The sequence below is a fragment of the Clarias gariepinus genome, chromosome 3 (assembly GCF_024256425.1).
Source record: "Clarias gariepinus isolate MV-2021 ecotype Netherlands chromosome 3, CGAR_prim_01v2, whole genome shotgun sequence".
In the NCBI taxonomy this organism is placed as follows: domain Eukaryota; kingdom Metazoa; phylum Chordata; class Actinopteri; order Siluriformes; family Clariidae; genus Clarias; species Clarias gariepinus.
Genome location: NC_071102.1, coordinates 35,742,631 through 35,767,438, shown reverse-complemented (window position 1 = coordinate 35,767,438; position 24,808 = coordinate 35,742,631). Strand labels below are relative to the sequence as shown.

Sequence of the window (24,808 nt, the reverse complement as noted above, 5' to 3'; positions counted from 1 at the left end):
GTATTAATGTCATATTTAAAAATATATGTTAAACAAGATAAAAATAATTAATTTTGGGCATTTAAATTGCTTTACAACAATCACTATTTAGTATGAAGTCTTTTATTCTTCAAAACCTGCTGGATATAGTCAAAAAGATATCCAGCAGGATATCTATGTTGTACTTTGGTGGCACACGTTCAATCCATGCCTGCTGGATCGCTTCCAGAAATCATGTACAGAAGACAGTTTCTTGACAGATTTCTACTGGGTTTACATCACCTATATGAGGATATATGCGCATATATGATACCTATATGCAGTATATATGCGCATATATCCTCACCTATATGAGGATATATGCACATATATCTTCACCTATATGCAGTATATATGCACATATATCCTCACCTATATGAGGATATATGCGCATATATCCTCACCTATATGAGGATATATGCGCATATATCTTCACCTATATGCAGTATATATTCACATATATCCTGACCTATATGAGGATATATGCGCATATATGAAGGCCTATATGCAGTATATATGCGCATTTATCCTCACCTATATGGGGATATATGCGCATATATGAAGCCTATATGCAGTATATATGCATATATATGATAATATATATGCTGCATATAGGCAAAATTGAGGTGCATATATGTGCATATACAGGCCATATAGGTCTCCTGTATTGCTTCTTTATATCCACATATAAGCCCTATATGTACATACAAGATATGTCTCCTATATAGCTCATGGCAGGATCTGGTCATTTTAGCTCATATCTCACTTTGGCAACTGTCATACATGATGCGCTCATATTTTTTATTATCAAGGCAATAACTAAGAACTAACTAAATAAAAAACACATTTTAGAATTTCTGTCGCATTATCTGCTAATGACCCGAGGCAGGACACGCCCACACGCCAATCACACGGAAATCAATCCGGCTAATTTACATACCACGGCCACGCCCCCTGACAAGGAAACTCTTCAGAATGTTCTGGAAAGTGGGAGGAGTTTACATTTACCTCAGAAGAAGACTGTGTGGCCCTGACGACGAACGGGGAGCATTTTGAAGAGAGAATCCAGGAGGACACACTGGGTAAGTTATTAAGTCTTATATAACTCTTATTCTGATAATATTAAACTAATATTAGTAAAAATTTTCCTCACTTCAGCTAGCTCTTGTCAGCTTGTGTGACACATTGGCTTTCAATGCCATTTACATAGTTTAGGTAAATCATGCTAACATGCTGCCTTTCTGTATGTAGCACAAACATGATATTTCCCGGTGGCTAAGCTAATGCCTTATGGAGTTTACAGATGTTTATAAACGTTTTAATAAATAATAATTTATTATTATTATACTGTCTTATTATTTTTGTCTTTTCTAGATGCTACATTGAAGAAGTGGCCGGCAGCCACCCGAGGGCAGACAGGCACATCTATCAATTCAAAGCTCACGAAGCTGAGAAGGTCCTTAAAATATATATATATATGTTTTCTTCCTGTTGAGTTTTTTTTGTCTTATTTTTGTTCTTTTACTATTTGATTGTTCTTAAAAAAATAAAAAAATTAAATTTCTACATTTTGGGCTTTTATTTATGTTGTCTAACAGCTGTGGATTTTAATAATTTTACTAATATCTAGGTAAAAATATAGATGCATATATATGCACCTAGGTACATATATGCACGTATATATGTACATATATATGTACATATAATATAGGAAAACGGCCAATTTTATATATGTCACATATATGTCTATATGGGTACATATATGCACGCACGTATATATGTACGCATATATGTACATATATGTACATATAATATAGGAAAACGGCCAATTTTATATATGTCACATATATGTCTATAGGTACATATATGCACGCACACATATATGTACGCATATATGTACATATATGTACATATAATATAGGAAAACGGCCAATTTTATATATGTCACATATATTAAAAACCTATATCAAACCTATATTAAAACATATATGTTTTATAGAGGTTTTTTCCATGTGGGCTGTTTCTGTGTGCATGGAGTTTGCATGTTCTCACCGTGCTTGGTGGATTTACTCCGGGTACTCCTTCAGATTAGGCTAATTGCCCATAGTGTGTGAATGAGTGTGTGTGCCCTGTCCAGGGTGTACCCTGCCTCTTCCCCTAAGCCTTCTGGGATAGGCTCCAGGCCCCCGCGACCCTGAATACAGGATAAAGTATATTGACGGAGAGTAAGTGAGTAATTACTTGTTTAAATATAATTTGCATTCTGTACATCTAATACTGAAAATGATCCTCCTATCTAAGGACAAGAGGATATCATTAGACAGATCCAGATTCTTCAGAGGTGAGGGTGATGATACCAGAGCTGAAGACAGAGCAGCACAGCCTTCCTGTCACAATATGCCAATCTGCAGAGACAGAATGACACAATCCTGAACTTTACCTTTATTAAAACATTCCATCTTAAAAAAAAAAAAACATTCAGCGTTCATACCATTATTGCATGTCTTTTAAAAGGCAGTCTAAGGCACACCTGTGCAATTTTCATGCTGTCTAATCAGCACCTTGATATGCCACACCTGTGATATGGGATGGATTATCTCGGCAAAGGAGAAGTGCTCACTAACACAGATTTAGACAGATTTGTGAACAATATTTGAGAGTAATGTGCCTTTTGTGTATGTAGAAAATGTTACAGATCTTTGAGTTCAGCTCATGAAAAATGGGAGCAAAAATAAAAGTTTTGCGTTCATATTTTTGTTCAGTGTATGAATACTCTATATAAATGTAAAAAAAAAAAAAATTAATTAGTGTGTTTTTTTGCGTCTGTTTACATATGCGAATATGATGTTTATGTCCTTTTTGTCCTTCATTGTTTTTCTGATGTCAGCATTGGGTATTGTTTTCATGATGTGCAGTATGTCTATCTAATCACTAGACTCTAATTTTGTTCGATTGTCTTTAGCTTTGATTTGAATTAATAGCCCCCATGTGTCATGACAGTGTTTTAATAACCTTATGCAATGTCTTATATTTCTGTCTGGAGTTTTGAGTTACATAAATTCTGGCTGAGATCTTGTATAAATGACGGCAAAGTCAAATCACTCCATAACGTCTTTACCAGCATGTCCGAAAGTCTTTCAATGCGCTTGAGGTTAGGACTCTGTGGTCATGCTTCCTGAAAATGATTCCTCAGGTCTTCCAGAGACAGACTTTCACTATTTGAGTCCTGAAATATGCCTGTGCCATCAGGGAAGAACTCCTCCATAGATGTGATCATTCAGTTCAGGTCATCAGCTGATTTTATTTCATTGCCACATAAATGTTTGAGTCTAGACCTAAGAAACTGAAGCAACCCCGGATCATAACACTGCCTCCGGAGGCTTGTACAGTGGACACTATGCCTGATGGGTGCATTGCTTCATGCACTTCTTTTCTAAGCCTATGGGTGTGTCCGAGCATCATCTTCAAACAGAGAGGTGGGTGAACATATGATGTTTCCCACCTGTGACTCATTATGCAGTTTAATGTTCATATCAATGTTTTATTTGATGTTTTATGTATGTATTTATTTATTCTTATCAATAATTAATTTTTAATTTGATGTTTTTATTATGCAGTTTGATCATTTTTATTGACGTCTCTGTGTTTGCAGAGAAAGAGAGAGAGATATATAGAGAGAGCTGTGACAGTGTGCCAGTGCACCAGGCAGAGAGTGTTGAAAAGGTAATATTTAATTTCCCACAATCCTTCATTTCCCAAACATCCTAAGAATTGTCATGCCCTGACGCGTTCGCCACTCTGGAATAGGGTCAGTCTGGTCCCATCAGACAACATCAGACAACATCAGACAACATAAACTTCACCAAGTATTTAAGTGATATCAGATCAGCCATTCACGCAAACATTTCTTTTCAAACAAACACTTGAGAGGGGCTTTTTAGGGTTAAAGACTGTTCATTCACTGGATGAAGAACAAGATACACAAACATGCTCTGAGCATGCAGAAAGTGGGCAGTAAACAGTGTCTTGGCTGACAATAGTGGCTTTGGTTAATACTAACGAGAGTCATCAAAGGACGTGGACTTCATGATGTTGTCTTCCCTAGATTATGGGTTTTGTTTTGACACCATTTTAACACTTAAAAGGTTTGGTGGGAAGGAGAATGTGGAAAAAAGGCTTGTGATGATTCAGTTTTTTTGCCTTAATTCTTTAATTTTCAGTGGCTTTTTTATTGGCTCCTGACAACCCAAGGAAAAAACACAAATATATCATCTTGATAATTGCGCTACATACTGGTGTAACCATTGCATTTTACCTGCCATTTCACCTGCCCCTCCCTGTCTGCAGGTGACACTTCTGCTGCAACAGTGTCCAACTGAAAAGCAGGTCATGAGACTGGCATAGAGATGATCTTACCTCAGTATCTCCAGTTTAAAGTTAGGACTCTTCAGGGCAGCACAGAGACACTTCACTCCTGCATCTGTAATTTTATTTTGAGACAGATCCAGTTCTCTCAGGTGTGAGGGGCTTGAACTCAGAACTGAAGTCAGAGCAGGACAGCCTTCATCTGTGATATCACAACCACACAAACTGCAGAGAGACAATGAGACACTTTTCACCTTGTCGGTTCAGAACATGCATATTAGTTTAGCAGGAATTTTTATAAATAGAGTCATAGCAATCTTAAATCCTTATGTCATATAATGATATTTTTGTTTGTTAATAACCAAGATGAAGCCCTCAATAATATAAGCAGTGTGGGAGCAGTTACATTATGTTCCCCAGTACTGAGATGTTTCCAATGATCAAACTTTAGGCATAAAAAGTTAAGTTGTTTACACAGAGCAGTGCAGCTGGAGAGTTCAGGGGCCGACAAAGCCGAGATACGGGACTAGCAGGGGGGTAGACAGTTAGCAGGTGAGCAGTAACGTCAATACATAAACGTCAGTGTTGTGTCCAGCAATAATACTAACGATAATAACTGCAAACAATCCTGACATTAAAGCTAATCATTGTACTGATACTAAATATAACACTGGTGCTGATAGCATAGGTGCTAAACCTACAGTAAGATCACTGATGTTGTTGGTAGAAGTGGAAGCGCTATCGATGATATGGCCTTAATACTTACAATCCTGCTAAATAATGATTATTGCTGAGATTGCATTAGAATGGCTGACAAAATGTGTGTGTGTGTGGTAAAATGTGTGCTTTGAACAGAGCAAAATAATTTAATTTCAGTACGTGCAACCTGAGGAGCAGGTCATGTGACTCTCAGATAGATGATCTTACCTCAGTGTCTCTAGTTTACAGTTAGGGTTCTCTAGTCCAGGACAGAGACTCTTCACTCCTAAGTGTCCAAATTTATTCCAAGACAGATTCAGTTCTCTCAGGTGTGAGGGGTTTGAGCTGAGAGCTAAAGTCAGGGCGGCACAGCCTTCATCTAAGATATCACAACAAAACAGCCTGCAGAGAGACAGTGACACACTCTTCAATGTTGTTGTGTCATTCGCAAAGATTACTGCACTATTATGTCTGAAACATACTGGGGAGTGTTGGGTATTTGGACAAAAGTGTTGGGGGACGTTACTTTTTAAAGTAACATTACAGCATTACTTTTTGATAAAAGTAACTAGTTCGAGTACTTTTCCATTGCAGAAAATAAAAACTCCTTTGTGATTCCTCGTGCATGTTGTTTTAGTCAAGACCTTAATAATTATTCTACCATCATCACTTAGCGAAGTTTGGCCCATAATCTGTTAATTACTAATACCCCTATCTCACCAACGCGGTTTCTTGGACCTGTGATTAGGTTCCATCTTTCCGCGTGTCGGTCCTCGCATATTCAAACCGCATAGGTGAGATAGTTGTACAACAGCAAGAATAACAGAGGGGGACGGGGCTATCGGGGCAGGGCTTGTAGGACGACTTTCACACACACATTATGGGATTAGGAATCACGGCTGTCTGGCTCATGGATTACATAAATTGTCTAAATAACAGATTTTTAAAAAGTAACTAAATAACTGAGTACTTAAATGGCGGACCTAACGTGTTAGATTACAAAGGAACGCGTTACACCCAACACTGGTGGACAATTAAACACAACTTTGCATAAAGACTGATAAATTAGGACCTGTGTGTGTGTGAAAACAGATGTTAAAATACAAATGCAATTAACATTTCAGCAATCTTTGTAATGACAAAATACATTTTTGGTTGGTTTGACTTAAATACACATTTAGACAAAACTTTACTAAAAGATTGTTATTTAAGGCTAATTTTGTGTATACTGTATGTGTGTGAGTAAAATTCAATTTGGTCTATTTTACAAGAACAATTTGGTATAAAGTTTCTACAAGCATGGCTACAAGTATGATCGATATTCGAGTGTTTAAAGTGATTCAGGCTCTACCATTAAACAATGAAGTCTGTGCTGCAATGCTTTTGGAAAACTAATCTTTATACTACTACAAAAACTGTAAAAAGAACATGATATAAGCATAACTGAGATGACTCAGAAATTATCCTCCTCCTTATAATATCTGATGCTAAACTTAAAATCTTGGCTTAAGTCTCACTATTAGAGAATGTGTGTTACTAATGAGCAGGTCATGTGACTCTCAAGGAGATGATCTCACCTCAGTGTCTCCAGTTTACAGTTAGGATTCCCCAGTACAGGACAGAGACAGATCACTCCTGAGTCTCCAAATTTATTACAAGACAGATCCAGTTCTCTCAGGTGTGAGGGGTTTGAGCTCAGAGCTGAAGTCAGAGCAGAACAGCCTTCATCTGAGATCTCACAACCACTCAACCTGCAGAGAGACAATGACACACTCTTCACTCTCTTAGGTCAGGAGACACAGATGAGTTCAGCAGAAACTTTTTCATTTAAAATTTCGTATTGGAAAACGCTTTTTTCCCATAGGAAATAATATAAATGCAGATAATTCGTTCCAGTCACCCAAAATATTACCAATTTCCAACACTATAATCATATTTTTACATTTAGAAATGTAAAATGTAAATGTAGTAAACTATAAAATAAATAGACATTAAACCTCACTTTACCTTCATTTATGATTCTTCTTGGCACCAGCTGATTTAAAAACAAAACTGAAAGTGGCTCCCTTTTCTTTTTGCTATCGTTCTTGCTTGCATTCTTGGGATCCATAGTGCTAAGTCTTCACTAAATTTAGCAAAAAACAAAACAAAACACTGATACAAACAAATTTTGAATGGCTCTCGGACATGCATGCAACTTAGCCCGCATTCGGTTCCGCTTGGTTTGTTCACTCGTATACCGAAAATGCTTTGTATGCCGAGACAACTAGGGAAAAATTCTTAAGTTGGGCCATTCTTATGCCAAGGTACCACTGTATGAAATTAGGACCTGTAAATTTTCTCCTTGTGCGATTAGATCTTACTGCATGTGGGCATTACTTTGTGCTACCTACATTACTTTTTGCTACTTATAGAGTTAACAGTCTATATTTCAGCATGCAGTGTTGCAGACTCACTTTACCCAGTCAAAATTCCAAAAGAGATTTTGACTAATCAATGCCTACCTTTAAGTCATGTATGCTAAAAAATGTAATGAACTATTAGGCATTAAATTGATTTGTACCAGCGTTTACCACACAGAGTTAGCTCTCGATGATGCTTAGATATAGGATAAATATCCAGAGCCCTGGTCAACACGCCATGTATGCCAGCTCATATTAAGATTACATTATCATTCATAGTAATGACTGGCAGAAGCATGGTGATCCAACTTGGTGGATCTCCAACCTTCTAACTGGCAGACCACAGGCAGTAAGGATGGGCGGACATGTCTCAGCCTCCCTCACTCTCAGCACTGGAGGGTTCTGAGCCCCCTGCTGTACTCAGTGTACACCTATGACTGCATAGCCACTACGAACTCCACCACCATCAAGTTTGCTGACGACACTGTCTTGGTGGGCCTGTTCTCTGACAACGACGAGACAGCCTACCTGGAGGAGGTTGGAAATATGGAGAAATGGTCATCAACAGGAGCCCAGTGGAGAGAGTGGACAGCTACTGATACCTCGGTGTTCACATCACGCAGGACCTGTCATGGTCCTGTCACATTAACACCGTGGTAAAAAAAAGGCCCGGCAGCGTCTCTACCACCTCAGGTGCTTGAGAGACTTTAGACTGCCCTCTAAGGTGCTCAGGAACTTTTACTTCTGCACCATAGAGAGCATCCTGATGGAAAACATCTAGACCTGGTTCGGAAAAAGCACCATGCAGGACAGACGAACTCTACAGAGGGTGGTGCGATCAGCTGAGCGCATCATCCGCACCGAACCGCTGACCTGCACTTGATCTACAGCAAGCGGTGCTGGACCACGGGCAGGAAGAGCTTGAAGGACCTCAGCCACCCCAACAATGGGCTGTTCTCTCTGTTGCAGTCTGGAAAGCGCTTTCGCTCCCTGAAGGCCAACACAGAGAGACTGAGGAGAAGCTTCTTCCCGTAGGCGATACGGTCTCTCAACCAGATTAACACACAAGACTAATCATCTCCGTGTTTTTGCAACACTGCACAGAAATAGACACTCATGGACATTATTCATCTGTGCACACAACCTAGTACACTGTAGACAGGACAATCATGGACATAGCACATTTGCACACACATTGCACATTTGCACACTTCTGGACATTTTTCATTTATTTCCTTATATACTTTATATTTCTTGTATATTTTAGAAAATGTTTATATTTTGTTCTACTTTCTTATAGTTAAACTATTTATTTATTGTTTCTTTTCTATTTCTCTTTCTTATTTCTTGTTAATTCTTTATTTCTTGTTAATTGTTTTTACATTTTTAAGGTCACGTGTAAGCATTTCACTGCATACCGTACTGTGTATGACTGTGTATGTGACAAATAAAATTTAAATTTGAATTTGATTTAGGCTTGCCTAAGTCCTAAGGCGAAAGGGAGCTGATGCTGAGAATCTGGTTATTATGAGATGCTTGTTTGAATTTTTTTTAAACAAGCATCTTATTTCCTGTCCACTTACTAAAAAGTGGGCATTAGATCTGGTCCAGGGAATAAAGCCATGAGAATGTTTTTTATTTTTTTGACCACTTCACATTTTTAACAATAGGAATAATGAGAACAATAATGAAAATAAAGCAATTGCATTCAACCTAAAATGAAAATTAATAGTATTTAGCAGCATAATTTGTAGGTCGGAAGATGTTATGATGACTTCTGTGCTAGCATGGGGCATAGTCGTGATCAAGAAACACTATTATTTACATAGTGTATAATATTTACATTACTTTTTTAGATAATCAGATCAATCACTCCATATTTTTTATGAACATAAGATGGGAGTAAGTTAGTCAATTATAAACTATCGGTCTTTGTATTCTTTGAAAAAATCAGTATGTCTGTCTGAGAAAAAAACTCATGACACATTAAGTTCTTTGTCATTCACTAAGTTTCATCAAGTTTAAGTTTTATTTATGTATTAAATATTAAATGTGTCTTACCGGGGAGCTGGTCATGTGACTCTCAGAGAGATGATCTTACCTCAGTGTCTCTAGTTTACAGTGAGGATTCTCCAGTACAGCAGAGAGACACTTCACTCCTGAGTCTCTGAGGTTATTCGTAGACAGATCGAGTTGTCTCAGGTGTGAGGGGTTTGAGCTCAGAGCTAAACTCAGAGCAGCACAGCCTTCATCTGAGATATCACATCTATCTAAACTGCAGAGAGACAATGACACTCTTCACTCTCAGTTTATATAATTCACATTAATTACTGCAATTTAATATATAAAATATACTGTGGAAATAAACTGCTTTTTTAAAATGACATTTGGCATACTTTCAAATGGGAACAGAAACTCAGTTTAATGGACATTGAGAAACTTTACCTGTCAGTGTGGACATTTGAATAAATGAAAACAGCCTTTTGACACAATTAACTTGTCAAATCCAGTGAAAAGCATTTTTATGCCTTCCCCATTAATAGATTTTAAGAGTGGGTTGTGAATGAAATTAAAATTTCCATACCAACTTCATGTTGGAAAAATATGATTTCTAAATCAAATGAAAATAAGTTGAAATAATGTGAGAAAATATGTATAAATTACTGTACAATGATCAGTTTGTCCCTGATGAGCATTCTAGAAGCGATGATAGCAAGGAAAGACTCCCTGATGTGTGTGTGTGTGTGTGTGTGTGTCATTACATTCAGATAGGCTGTGCCAAAAGCCCACTTTGCCCATTGCAGTTGATCATTATAGACACATAATTATAACAAAAATTAACCTTTTATAACTTTACTAAAAGCTTGATAAATCAAGTCCATGGTGAGAAAAGAACCAACAAGTTAGAGAGGCCAGGGGTGGCTCAGTAGACAAGGAATTAGATTACTGATCAGAAGATCCCAGGCTCAATCTCCAGCACCAGCAAGCTGCCATTGTTCGGCCCTTGAGCAAAGTCTTTAACCCTTGCTCATAAGTCATAAGGGGTAAAATGTAAGTCGTTCTGGATAACGTTATCTGAAACATGCGATAAAGAGCAATATTACTATCTTAAATAGGCTTTGTGAAAGAGGTTTATGTTCATGCTGCAAGCATCCCTGATCTCCTTACACCAGATTAGGAAAAACATTAATGTGGACTGAAATGAAATGTTATTTATCTTCAGGATATTTAAAGCTGATCCTAAAACCTCTGCTTTGGACTCTCAGAGTGATGATCTTACTTCAGTGTCTTCAGTTTACAGTGAGGATTCTTCAGTGCATCCTTGAGTACATTCATTCCTGAATCTCTGAGGTTATTTCTAGACAGATCCAGTTCTCTCAGTTGTGAGGGGTTTGATCTCAGAGCTGAAGTCAGGGCAGCACATCCTTCCACTAAGATATCACAGTCATACAACCTGCAGAGAGACAATGACACACTCTTCACTCTCTCATTTCGGGACACATAGATCAGTTCAGCAGGATTTATTTTTATTTTTATAAAAGAGTCACTGCAGTCTTTCATCGCTATGACATAGATCATCCCTAGCCCTGATTTATACAGTGCCTGGAAAAGGTATTTCACTGATATTTTTTGCATATTTTTCAAAATTAAATGGATGAGATTATCAAAAAGAAATATTAAACAAAAATAACCCAATCAAATTATGATTTAATTTATTAAGGGAAAAAAATACAAAATTAATTTGCTAGCTAAATCATACTGAATTGTGACTTTTTGGAATGCTGAGTTAAATTTTACTTATTACAAGCAGGTCTGATTACTGTCAAACCTGTTGAATCAAGAAATACCTTGAATAGAAACTTCATGACAAAGTGAAGAGCACTAAATGATTTAAACAAGCAACAGAATCTAAAACAAATCAAGAACAGATGAGAAACAAATTAATTTACATGTACCAGTCCAGTCAGGAAAGGAACACAAAGCCATTTCTAGGGCTTTGGGACTACAGTGAACCACGGGATGGAGAAAACATGTAACACTAGTGAACATTCCCCTGCAGGCGTTACTTGCCTCAGTGAAGGTCAGTGCTCAGGATCTAACAATAAGAAAGAGACGTCTCGGGTTACTTTGCTGTAACCTTGTTCCCTGAAAGGGGGAAACGAGATGCTGCGTGAAAACGCTATGGGAAACATCTTTTCATGTTGCTGGTTGTGAAGCATGTGTGTATCAAACACGCCAAATTTTGGCCTATATAACCACGGTAGGGTGACGTCATCTGAGTAGACGCACCTGCAGGTTATAAATACAGGTGAACCGAAAACATTTCTCAGATTGATTTGTCTGAACGGACGTCCGGTCACGAGGCAGTGCGGCATTGGGACGCAGCATCTTGTTTTCCGCCTTTTGAGGGAACAGGGTTACAGCAAAGTAAACCGAGACGTTCCCTTTCAAAGGCTGCTGCGTGAAAACGCTATGGGAACGAGAGTAAGTGTCTGGACCCCTGAGTTGTGTAGCGTGTGCACACAAGGCCGAGAGGTCTCAGAACTACGTCTGGGAAGCTGACTCGAGGACTCGTGAGCCCGGAGTGGCATGAACATCCAGACTATAAAATCTAATTAATGTGTGCGGAGAGAGACGCTCTGCGTCACAAACTTGCTGCAGGGGAATACCTTTTGCTAGTGCAATAGATGAGGCGATCCCCTTGGTTAAATGAGCCCTGATTTCTAGAGGCGAAGTGAGCCCACGCGCCTCATAGGAGAGGGCAATAGCATCTCTCACCCTGTGTAGTGGCGACTGCCCCCCGGTTGTGGCCACAAAACATGTAAAAGCTGCTCTGACTTGCCGATGTGGTGGACGTAAATCTGAACAGCACGTACTGGACAGTAAGTGAAGCCTCTCCTGCTCCGAAGCTGTAAAGGTGGAGGACAGAAGGCTTAAAAAATAATAGGGTGCATGTTGTTAATGGAACTTTCAGAAGATAGTTCAGTAAGGAAGCAAAATGGCCCTAACTAGCCCAGGGGCAAGTCTAGGCAGGATGGGGAGACTGACAAATCTCCAATCCTCTTAGAGAGATAAAGGCCATTAGAAAAACTATCTTAAGCGTCAGAAACCTGATGTGCTGACTCTAGTGGTTAAAAAAAAAGGGGGGGGGGGGTGTTTTCCCACAGTAACCCCATCAATTAGGACGTGACAGGCTGAAATAGCAGTTACGTTTGTCCTGAGAGTAGTAGGGCACTTTCCTTAAGGAAAGTTGAAAATGGATTCGACACGAGTGGGAGACAGCTGTGCCCGCTTATGATCGAATCCCATGAGGCACCCAATATGCTGTCCTTTGAACAGTAAAGAGCACGCTTTTCGTGGCGTTGGGTCTCAACCCTAAGAAACAAAGGGGGAGCGACACCCCCGCAGTCCTGAGCGCGTAGGCTATCAGGACTTATTTTTAGTGAAGAATACAGTGTGGCGATCTGATCTTTTGGAGGCGGTCTGTGAGGGGCGACGAGCCGTACCCCAGTCCAGTTCTCGCCTCTCGCCTGGCGAAAATCAGATCTGGTCGAGGCTGGGTGACCGACGGCCTCGACTCCCGAGCATGGCATGGGAGAAATTTCCCAAAGGCCTGTTCATACAGCCTAGCCTCTCGAAACCTAGTGGCGCCGATATTAACAGCATTGCCGAATAGGCTGGAAGGTGAAACAGGAGCATCAAGATGGAAAGTTCTGTCCTTATCCTTGATGCCTGTTAGATTTAGCCATAGGTGTCTTTTAGCAGTTACCAAAGAGGCCATAGAACGACCGATAGCATGCGCTGTTTGTTTAGTCGCACGCAGGGATAAATCAGTAGCCCGGCGTAATTCAGTGAATGCTTCTTGATTCACAGTGCTGCTCGTGCTCAGATCTTTTAGCAGATCAGCCTGGTACGCCCGCAAAACCGCCATGGTGTGCAAGGAAGCGCCGGCGTGACATGCTGCTTGAAACGCTTTCCCTACAAGGGTAGAAGAAGTTCTACACGGCTTGGAGAGAAGTGTTGGTTTCTTTAATGAAGATGATGCCGCAGGAGAGAGATAGCCCGCAAGCATCTCTTCTATTTGGGGGCATCATGGTGTAGCCTCGTGTTTTTGCATCCACGATATTTGAATAAAACGAAGTCGATGGAACAAAAATACGGGAAGAAAAAGGATTCCTCCAAGAACGAGATATTTCGTTGTGGAGGTCATCAAAGAATGGGAGAGAGCGGCGTTGTGGCTTCATCTCCTGGCCACCCGACAGGAATCTGTCGTGTAATTTTGGGTGATGCTTTGGGTGAGCTTGCTCCTGTGGCCAATCAATATGCAGTCGTTCAACTGCACGCGGTATAACTTCAAGCAGCTCCTCATATTCTCTCTCCTCTTTAGAGGAGCGTTCTGAGGAAGCTATTACCATTTCCACAGAAGCAGGAGAGTGAGTCTCTTCAACGCACCCACGAGAAGCACCGGAGTGCGCTCGTGAAGTGGAAGGAGAGAGTTCGGGATCGGGGAGAGGACGAGAGAAATGGGGGACTCCGTCTCTCGTGCTTCGGCCAAGTCAGCCTGTGATCCACATGAGTGCAGCACAGCTCGTGGCTCCCTAAAGAACGCGAGGCGCGCGCGTAGCAGCCTCATGGGAAGAAGATCACAGTGCTCGCACTCTCCATTAAGCCCTTCGAGAGCGTGCTTCTCACCCAAACATTCAAAGCAGAAAGTGTGCATATCGCCCTCCGAAAGGAAATTATCGCACGGAGGGGGACATCTAGCTCTAAACTCCGACATTATTGTCTGGTGAGTTTTATAAGAATTAAATTTGCTGTTAGATTTTTAGTATGCTTGTTGACACACACGCGCACAAAGCGGTGAAGACAAAAAATCTGAGGAATGTTTCCGGTTCACCTGTACTTATAACCTGCAGGTGCGTCTAATTAGATGACGTCACTCTACAGAGTTTATATAGGCCAAAATTTGGCGTTTAATACACACATGCTTCACATCCGGCAACATAAAAAGATGTTCCCCATAGCGTTTTCACGCAGAACCGAGTGTAGCCTTTGAAAGGGAACTGGGCAAAAATGAGGAGAGTTCCTCAAAAGGGGAAAGCCACTGCTGACCAAAAAAAGAACACAGCTTCGTCTCACATTTGCCAAAAAATATCTTGATTATTTGGGCAAATATTTTGTGGACCGATAAGGCAACAGTTAACCTTTTTGGAAGGTGTGCAGAGTTTTAACATTTGGCGTAAAACTAACACAGCATTTTAAAAAAGGACATCAGACTAACAAGGAAACAGTTAAAAAAAGGACATCAGACTAACAAGGAAACAGCCTTTTTTGTCTTCAGGACCTGGACAACTTCCCATAATTGATGAAATCATGCATTCTGCTTTTTACCAAAAAATCCTAAAGGAAAATATTTGCCCATCAGTTTGTGACCCCAAGCTTAAGCGCACTTTTATTATGTAGCAGGACAATGATCCAAAACAGCAAGTCCACTTCCCACTCATCTTCCATACTGCTTTATTCAGATTCGCGGGGGACCTGGAGCCTATTCCAGGAGACTTAGGGCATGAGGCGGGGTACACCCTGGACAGGGTGCCAATCCATCGCAGGGCACACACACATCCACACACTCACACTCTACGGGCAATTTGGGAACGCCAATTAGCCTAATCTGCATGTCTTTGGACTGTTGGAGGAAACCTGAGTACCCGAAGGAAACCCACCAAGCACGGAGAGAACAAACAAACTCCATGCACACAGAGACGACAATCGAGCCTGGGATTGAGATGCTGTGGCATGACCTTAAACAGTTTAAACCCTAAAATGTGGCTGAATTCTGCAAAAAAGTGGGTAAATTAAATCATAATGTTTGAAAAATGCAAAAAGCATTTTGTATTTACTCGAGGTATCTTTCTATAGTATTAAAATTAGTTTGATGATCTGATCTATTTAAATGTGACAAATATGCAAAAAATAAATAAATAAACAGGAAGGGGCAAATAATTTTATGGCACTGTACGAAAGCAATAAATAAATTATAGATTCTATTGTGTGTGTGTGTGTATGAGAGTCAGTCTATGTACTGTATAATTACTCAAGCGCGTTGAATTTTACTTATACTGTACCACTTCAGTGCTGTTAATTCAGTGGTGAAAATATTATCTAATCACCCCATAAGGTTATTCAGTTTAGCTTTTTAAATTAATATCTATAGGTGTGGGTGTTTGTTTACATTGAGAAAGTAGCTTATTAGTATCTTATTTTAAAGTAGACTATTGAATCCATTACATAAATGTTAATTACAAGCTTTTATTCAACATCTTGATTTTACCTACAGTATGGTGCAGGTTAAACTTTAGGCAGATATCAAAGCACTGCAAAAGTTTCATTATACTGTATTCTCTCCAACCAGTTTTGAGTGATGCTAAGAAAAGTTGAGGGACAAAAACTCTATGTTAACGACCTACTATCTGACAGACATTTTAAAAATACAAAAACCCGTTGTACAACAAAAGCAGTGGCAATCACACTTGCTGTAATAAAAAACACATCATAAAAAGATGGTAAACAGACTTTGGGTAGTCCATCTGTCCCAAATGAGAGACTTATCACTTAGGTTGAGTTACCCTCTAAGCCTAATCACCTGGCAAAGGTTTATTTATTTATGAGGTATTTATAGATTTTTAGTGATATTACGACTCAAAACTCCATCCTGCAGTATGACATTAAAGTCATGGTTAACATCCCATTCAACTACGTCCTTATATTACAAAGTGGAGTAACCAGAATTGACCTTTGCCTTTAAACAAAAAACATATAGCTTTAACTACATTTACAAATAAATAATTGAAAATACAACACAGAAATGAGACCACTTATTTCCACTCTGCATGCAAAGTAACAAAGCGTACTTTTTACCTCATAATGAAAAATTATCTCTGATTATTATGATGCCATTACTAAAACTGTCATGAAATATCACTTTAGGATCAATTCCAATAAAAGAGAAATTTATTTGCATCAAATATATGTAGAAAACAGAACTAATATTGTGATCTGATCATTATACATCAGATTAATCAGTCAGTATTGAAATTTTAGGACAATGCATCTTTTTGAAGAACACTGCAAAGATAAAATCCTATTATCTAAGAGAGAGAGTAAGTGTTACGAGCCCACTTATTTTTACGTCTAGTGCGAAACGGCACACAACAAAATAAAGCAGAAGCTGTGTGTGTGTCTGGTAGCACCGCTGACCAATCATCAACCTTCATAGGTTAAAGAAAAAATTAAACTTACATTACAACAAATATAGGAGAAAAACTTAACATGTTTATTGTTAGGAGGCTTTAAACAGGGTTTGAGACTTCAAGAGGGGGCTCAGGCCAAAACAACAAACAAAACCCCTATAACTGGTTTTGAGAATCTAACTAACCTGCCAAAAGAAAAAGAAACAACAGTACATCAAAATACCCTAAACCTTAACTAACAACCAGGAAAGAAACAGACTCGAACAAAAACGACACCTACTAAACCCCAAACTAAGGGCCTGTCCACACGGAGACGCGTTTCGCTGTATACGTATAAATTTTTTATCATATTGCCGTTTCTTCCACACGAACCCGGCGTTTTAGGAGACTGAAACCGCTATTTTTTGAAACCCGGTCCCAAAGTGAATAAATCTAAAAACGACACCCTTGTGTCTTCGTGTGTACGGCCAATCCGTATATTTTGTGAAACGATGATGTCATCACATGTCGGTTGGTCACACGTAACAGCAACAACAATAATGGCGGACTACATGATTGTGTTTGTGTTGCTACAAAGCCTACTAGCTTTATTACAGCAAAATCTGTTGCTTCTATGCAACTGTTATGAGCAACAAGCGATAATGGACAACACCAGTGCGCAAGGTTATGCGCATGCTCAAAGTCTTTTTCTCCGTGTAGTGTATCTCTATGGCAGAATTACAGCGCCCCATACTGATCTGGCATATATACTACACCGTTTTCAGTGGTTTCGTGTGTACGCAGATATTTTTTGAGACGACGCCGTGTTCACAAAAAAAAAAATTGATCGGATAGGGAAAGCACCGGCTTTGTGTGGACGGAGTCTAAATTATCAGTTACAAAAAAAAACTTAATGCCTCATCATAAACAAATAACAATGATTACTTACAAAGAGTGTTTTTCTTAACTATAAGGATAAATATAGCTCAGAAGTAAGAGACAACTCTACTCAGAAACTTAACAAAAGTACAAATCAACAAAAGGATTCTTAGGATCAAAAAGTGGGAAAGGATCCTCACAGCATGCTCTCTCTCACACACTCAGCCACACTGGGCCATGTTAGCGATGTTGTTTAAATCCCAACTGCTCTCTCTCATCCTCCAATCAGTGGGCACAGCCAATCAATGATGTCAGGTGGTAGCCATTTCCTTGTAAGTGGGGAGTTGAGAGGGACAGAGAAAGATAAAGAAAAAAAAACAAATACGTCCAAGGACATAACAGTAACATAGCATAAGTGTGTTTAAAGTGATGATCTCTGTACCATTAAATTATATGTTTGAGCTGTGATGCTTTTGGGAAACTTAACCTTGAACCTTTCCCTGCTCAATCAAAACAGAGAAAGAACATGATATAAGTGTAACTGAGATGACTTGGAAATTATCCTCCTCCTTATAATATTTGATGCTAAACTTAAAGTCTCTGATTCAGTCTCACTATTAGAGGATGTATCTTACTGAGGAGCAGGTCATGTGACTGCTAGAGAGATGATCTTACTTCAGTGTCTCCAGTTTACAGTAAAGATTCTCCAGTCCAGCAGAAAGACACTTCACTGCCGAGACTCTGAGTTTATTCCCAGACAGATCCAGTTCTCTCAGATTGGAGAATTCAGAGCTGAGTACTGAGGCCAAAGCTGTGCAACCTTTCTCAGTCATATAACACTCCTTAAAGCTAAAGGAAAGACCACAATGCATGATGCAATAATAGTATACACTAATAAACAGGTTATTTTTAAAATTGGAAATGTACAATGTACTTTTTACGTGCGCATATACTGTTTATTATAACACGTGTGTACGCATGTAAAGCAGAAGCAAGTATCCCTGCACTGATTTCGCTAATGTGTGTGCGCGCGTCATTAGACATTAGACTGTGCCCGTTCCCTCCACCTCTCGCCTTCACACACACAAACACACACACACGCTCTAACGAAAACACTGTTTTGTCATGATTCTTTTCAAAGGTAAAGTGCAGGTTAATTTGTTTTATTTTTACTTTACACTTAAGGGTCATTTTCTTGTTAAGTTTCCTAATGAAGCAGTGTTTCCGTTAATGTTTCTGTTTCAGTCGTCCCACACAGTAGTACTTCCTACTTTTAAATAAAATAGGAGTTAGGGTGACTGTGTAAGATGAGAGGAGGGAGGGGGGAGGGAGTCATTTTTTCTCTTGCCATACTTTATCTTCACACATACACACACACATACACAGCACATGCGCACAAACACACATACACATACTGTATACATACACAGCGAGTGTGCGCACAAACACACTAAGGGAAACACTTATTCATCAGGATTTATTTTTACTTTTTTCCAAGGTAAAATTAATTGTGGAACGAACAAGCTGAGTTTCTATTATTTCTTAAGGGAAAATTAACTTATACGAGCAGACTTCCAGAACTGATTTTGCTCACAATCCAAGGTTCCACTGTACATGTTTTTTGTTACCTAGGTTGGACTAATAAAAAAGCTTACTGGCTGGATGTTCTAGGTGCATACAGTAAACGTTACCCTTCATATCAAGTCAGATATTAAGTTACACAGGTTAGTTTTGCTCTACTTGGTATAACAATGGAGCTTACTGAACTAGAAATATACTTAGCAAAAAAAGAAACGTCCCTTTTTCAGTTGTTCAGTTGTTCCCTTTTTTTTATGTTGTAAAAATCCAAATAACTTTACAGATCTTTATTGTAAAGGGTTTAAACAATATGTTCCATGCATGTTCAATTAACTATAATCAATTAATTAACACAATTAATTATTGATTGGAATGTTTAGATCCTGTCTTAATCTGGATTCAAACAACAACTTTTTAAGGCATGTCCCCTTTTAATCTTTCATGATGCCAAATACTTTGTTTCATATTTGTGATTTATTTGCACAACAAAAACTGTGCTGGTGTTTATGTATTTTGTCAGGGGTTGCATGCAAGGATAGTGTAACAGTGTGACAGCACATTCCTTACTCAGCTTTTCTGGATGCTGCAACCTCAAGCAGGAGCTTCGGAAGTACCTCATCTGGTGTCCAGTATTTCTTACATGTGTTGATATACTTTTTAAGAACAAACACATCCTGATCCTGTACTGAGTTCAGTAATATAAATACCAGAGCTGACCACTGAGAAAGTGAAAGTTTCATCCATTTAAATCTTCCAGTGTGCAAGTAGCGCTGGATTTTCTCAACAAGAGAATTATCTTCCAGTTCATTCAGACAGTGGAACAGATTAATGGATTTCTCTGTTAAGGGATTCTCCCTGATCTTCTTTTTAATGTATTGAACAGTTTCCTTTTTGTTATTAGAACTACTTCTTTTTTGTGTCACTATGGTTGGTAAGAGGATCTGATTGGACTCTTGTGAAAGACCCAGAAGAAAGCGAAGTCCAGGTGTCCATTTTCACTGTGTAAAGCCTGATCTACAGCACTCTTGTGTACATCTGAAATTGTGATTAGACTAAGCTTGATCATCATTTTAGAAAACAGATTCTGCTGAAGAACATTTATCTTTTCATTCATGAAGGTTAGGTGCACATACAGAGCTGCAAAATGCTCCTGAATGCTCAGATGAACAAAACAGTACACTTTACTTTGGTGAAGCCCAAATTCCTCTCTGAAGATCTGTGTACACACTCCTGAATACACTGTTGCTTCTGCCACATCAATGCCACATTCCATTAGGTCTTCTTCATAAAAGATCAGGTTTACTTTCATCAGCTGCTGAAAAGCCACTTTCCCCAGTTTCAGGATTATTTCTTTATCTGCCTCTCTGCTCTTTGGGTACTTTTTCTTCATGATGTTTGTCTGAATGATGAGGAAGTGTGTGTACATTTGAGTCAGAGTCTTGGGGATCTCTCCACTCTCTGCTTCACCCAACATTCTCTCTAGAACAGTGGCTGAAATCCAGCAGAAGACTGGGATGTGGCACATGATATAGAGGCTTCTTAATGAATTCAAGTGTGTGATGATTCTGTTGCTCAGGCTTTGATTACTGATCCTCCTCCTGAAATATTCCTCGTTCTGTGGGTCACTGAACCCTTGTACCTCTGTGACTCGATCAACACACTCAGAGGGGATTTGATCTGCTGCTGCTGGTCTGGAGGTGATCCAGATGAGAGCAGAGGGAAGCAGATTCCCTTTGATTAGGTTTATCAGTAGCACAGGCACTGATGCTGATTCAATTACATCACACAATCTATCTGTGTTTTGAAAATCCAGAGGGAAACGACACTCATCCAAACCATCAAAGATGAACAGAACTTTGTCCAAGCTGGAAATGTCTGTTTCTTTTATCTCTTTTAAATAGAATCAAAAGAGCTCCATCAGACTCAGTTTTTGATCTTTGATCAAATTAAGCTCTCTGAAAGGAAGTGGAAATATGAGATGAACATCCTGATTTGTTTTCCCTTCAGCCCAGTCTAGAATGAATTTCTGCACAGAGACTGTTTTTCCAATGCCAGCAACTCCCTTTGTCAGAACGCATCTGATAGGTTTGTCTTCTTCAGATAAGAGTTTAAAGATCTCACTGTAGTTTTTTTTTATTTATTTTTTTCATTTTTTTTTTTATAAATTTAGTCCTGTCCAATTCTTTTTTCCCCGATTTTCTCCCCAATCTAATCGTGGCCAATTCCTCCCCGTCACTAGGAGGCTCCCACACACATCAAGGCTACTACAACCACTCAGTCGGGAGGACGAAAGCTATCCCGTGTTTCCTCCAAACCACGTGACGCGAGCCGACCGCATCTTTTCGAACAGCTCGCTCACGCACCGTTAGGGGCGGAGTAACACACTCGGAGGAAAGCGCTAGCCACTCCTGATTGGCTGTAGAGCCGTGATTAATGTGGGAGCACAAGTACCTCTCATCCCTCCCCCCTGAGAAAGCTCGGCCAATCAGCTCTCTCTCGGGGTCCGAACCAGCGATCTCCGGATGATAGGGCGAGCGCTTAACCACTGCGCCACTCGAAGGCCGCAAGATCTCACTGTAGTTGACTGGATTTTCCTCAGTTGCTGCTCTCCTGGATGCTGCCTCGATCTGTCTCACCTCATGTTCACTATTGACTTTTCCACTATGTCCTTCTGTGATGTAGAGCTCTGTGTAGATTGGGTTTCCCTGGTTAGTCATCACATCATTTATGTGCTGAAACTTCTTTATTAGATTTAATTTGTATTCATCCAGAAGATGCTCAGTGGTTGCTGACTTACACCTGTGAAAGGGTAATAGACATGTAACAAAAAATTAAATTGGTCAAACTAATTTACATGCAACATAGATTAAATCTACAGAAAAGTGTGTGGGTTTGTGTTTTAATTTCAATATACAAATATATTATTTGTTCTGATATATTATATGGCTGTAGTGTTAGTTATATTTGACAAATGAAATACAGTGGAACCTCGGATTACGAGTAACGCGGTTTACGAGTGTTCCGGAAGACGAGCAAAGATTTTTAATAAATTTTGACTTAAAAAACAAGCGTTGTCGTGGTTTACAAGCTCTGAGTATCATGTATAACGCATGTGCTTCTTGTTTTGACACAGAGCGTCGCGTCATCACAACTGAGCCAACGGTTTATCTCTCTCTGGCGCTGCGGGTATTCATCTCCCCTGCTGGGTCTTAGTGCTCGTCTCTTACTGGTATAATCAATCCGTGTGTGTGTTTCTTTCTCTTGCGCTGCAGAGTGTGTGTGTTATGTGTGTGCGCGCATAATTTGACACCGCCGGTTCACACACACACACACACACACACACACACACACGCTCTCTTTCTCTCTCGCCTTTACTGTGTGTCAGTGTTTGAGTGTGTGTGTGTTATGTGTGTGTGTGTTTTTCTTTCTTTTGCGCTGCAGAGTGTGTGTGTTATGTAAAGAGTGTGTTACGCACACACATAGCACACACTCAAAAACTGACACACACTAACGACGAGAGTGTGTGCGCGCGAACCTACGCGGTGTCAAATTACGCGCAGGTTCGCACACACACTCTCGTCATTAGTGTGTGTCAGTTTTTGAGTGTGTGCTATGTGTGTGCACGCGCGTAATTTGACACCGTGCCGGGTCACACACTCTTTCTCTCTCTCGCCTTTAATGTGTTTGTGTGTGTGTGTAAAACAGAGAGAAGGTGCTTCACTCACACAACCGGCACAGTGTCAAATTACGCTTGCGCACACACATAACACACTCAGCAACGCAGGAGAGAGAAAAACACACACACACAGTGCATGTGCACATAAATGGAAACACTTATTGGTCAAGATTTATTTTTACTTTTTTTTAAGGTAACATGCAGGTTAATTTGTTTTGTTTTTACTTTATATCTTGTGTTAATTATTTTTATGTATTAATTTTTTTGGGCTGTGGAACGAATAATTTTAATTTCTATTATTTCTTATGGGAAAATGTGCTTTGAATTACGAGTGTTTTGGAATACAAGCCTGCTTCCGGAACGAATTATGCTCGTAATCCGAGGTTCCACTGTAATGTAGTGTAATGTGCAAAAGACAAGCTAATGTTAACCATTTATTTATTTTCCATGGACAGGGTATTGCAGGGCACATACACTATAGACAATTTGGAAACACCAGTTAGCCTAATCTGCATGTCTTCTGACTGTTGGAGGAAACCGGATTAATCAGAGGAAACCACAAAGCACAGGGAGAACATGCAAATACTGACCTGAGGTGGGAATCGAACCCAGTGCTGCCCAACTAATGTTAATCACTCATGAGCTAATCACTGATGCTAAAGACACTTTACAAACGGAAATTCTAAAACTATTAGTAATTTCCATATTTATTAAAACCATTCTGTTGTCTTGCCATGGGCTGAGATTGGTTAGTAATACCACGCTGCAGTTGACACGACTCAAAGCAAATCAAACTGGTTATACTTTCAGACTACTATTGCACATTTTATTGAACATGGCAAAGCAGCCGATTTCCATAGGCTAGAATTAAAATTTTTAATTAACCATTATGGCTTCAGCCAAACAATTTTATGTCATATCATTGTATTAAACCTCCATGGTTTACCCCAAATGGTGCTTTTACTTTAATTATGTCTTTAATTCATGTTTATTTATGTTTATTATAAGGTGTAACGGTGCTTATACTAAAGTAAACAGTATGTATATAATACTTACATCATTTGAACAATAAATTTATCCCTAAACTGGATTAAGCTTGTTGTATTAACATGGTTAACCATTAGATATAAGCTGAATAGAGAAACAAGTGAAGGGTTGTTACCTGTCTCCTGGCGTTAACTCTCTGTTCTCTTTAAAGGTTACAGGTAAATCCATTGTCGCTCTTCATGGACACACAGATGGCTACTGCTGAACCCTTATCTACAGTAGGTTGCACTGGTCACACACACACACACAGACACACAGACACACACACACAATGTTTGTTCAGGGTGAATTTTATTTTCCTTTTTATGAAGCCTGACGTTAATTAAGTTTGCAGTTGCTAACTTAATTATGATGGCTCATCAGCCATAGCAACAGCCTAACAACAATGTGGTGGCCATAACTGACTACAAGTTTTAAATGTTTTATCCTTCAGGGATATTTAACGCCTTAACACTTTTTACCATTTACAAATGACATATTTCAGCAACATTTAAACAGATATAACCATAAAAAATACAAATATGACTATGGTATGCTGTAAATATTAGTAGAGTAAATACTACAGTATGTAATAGAACACTATGGTCTACTATAGCAATTACTAGGCATAGGAATCACCAGATACATTATTACAAGATGTACATTTATATTTTTAACATTAATATTTGCAGGATTGTAGAGGAACACGATAATTTTAACACTTTAAGGGCAAACATATATAAATAACAATAACAGCAAAAATAATAATAATAAAATGATTTTGCAGTCAGTGTGGGAATACAGTAATTGGTATACACACACACAAAAGTGAAAAGTAAGTGAATTCATTTTTTCCCCAATCTCTAGTAATTATGATAATTTGGCAAACTGGCCATTTAACATTTACTGTATATGTTTACCTGTTATTAAACAAT

The 24,808-nt window shown here is 39.2% G+C and overlaps 1 pseudogene; it reads right to left on the bottom strand.

Annotated features, from left to right (window-relative positions):
• Window positions 1-2,255: 2,255 nt before the first annotated feature.
• The window catches only part of LOC128518686 (NACHT, LRR and PYD domains-containing protein 12-like), a 35,611-nt pseudogene continuing 13,058 nt past the window's right edge, over window positions 2,256-24,808 (bottom strand).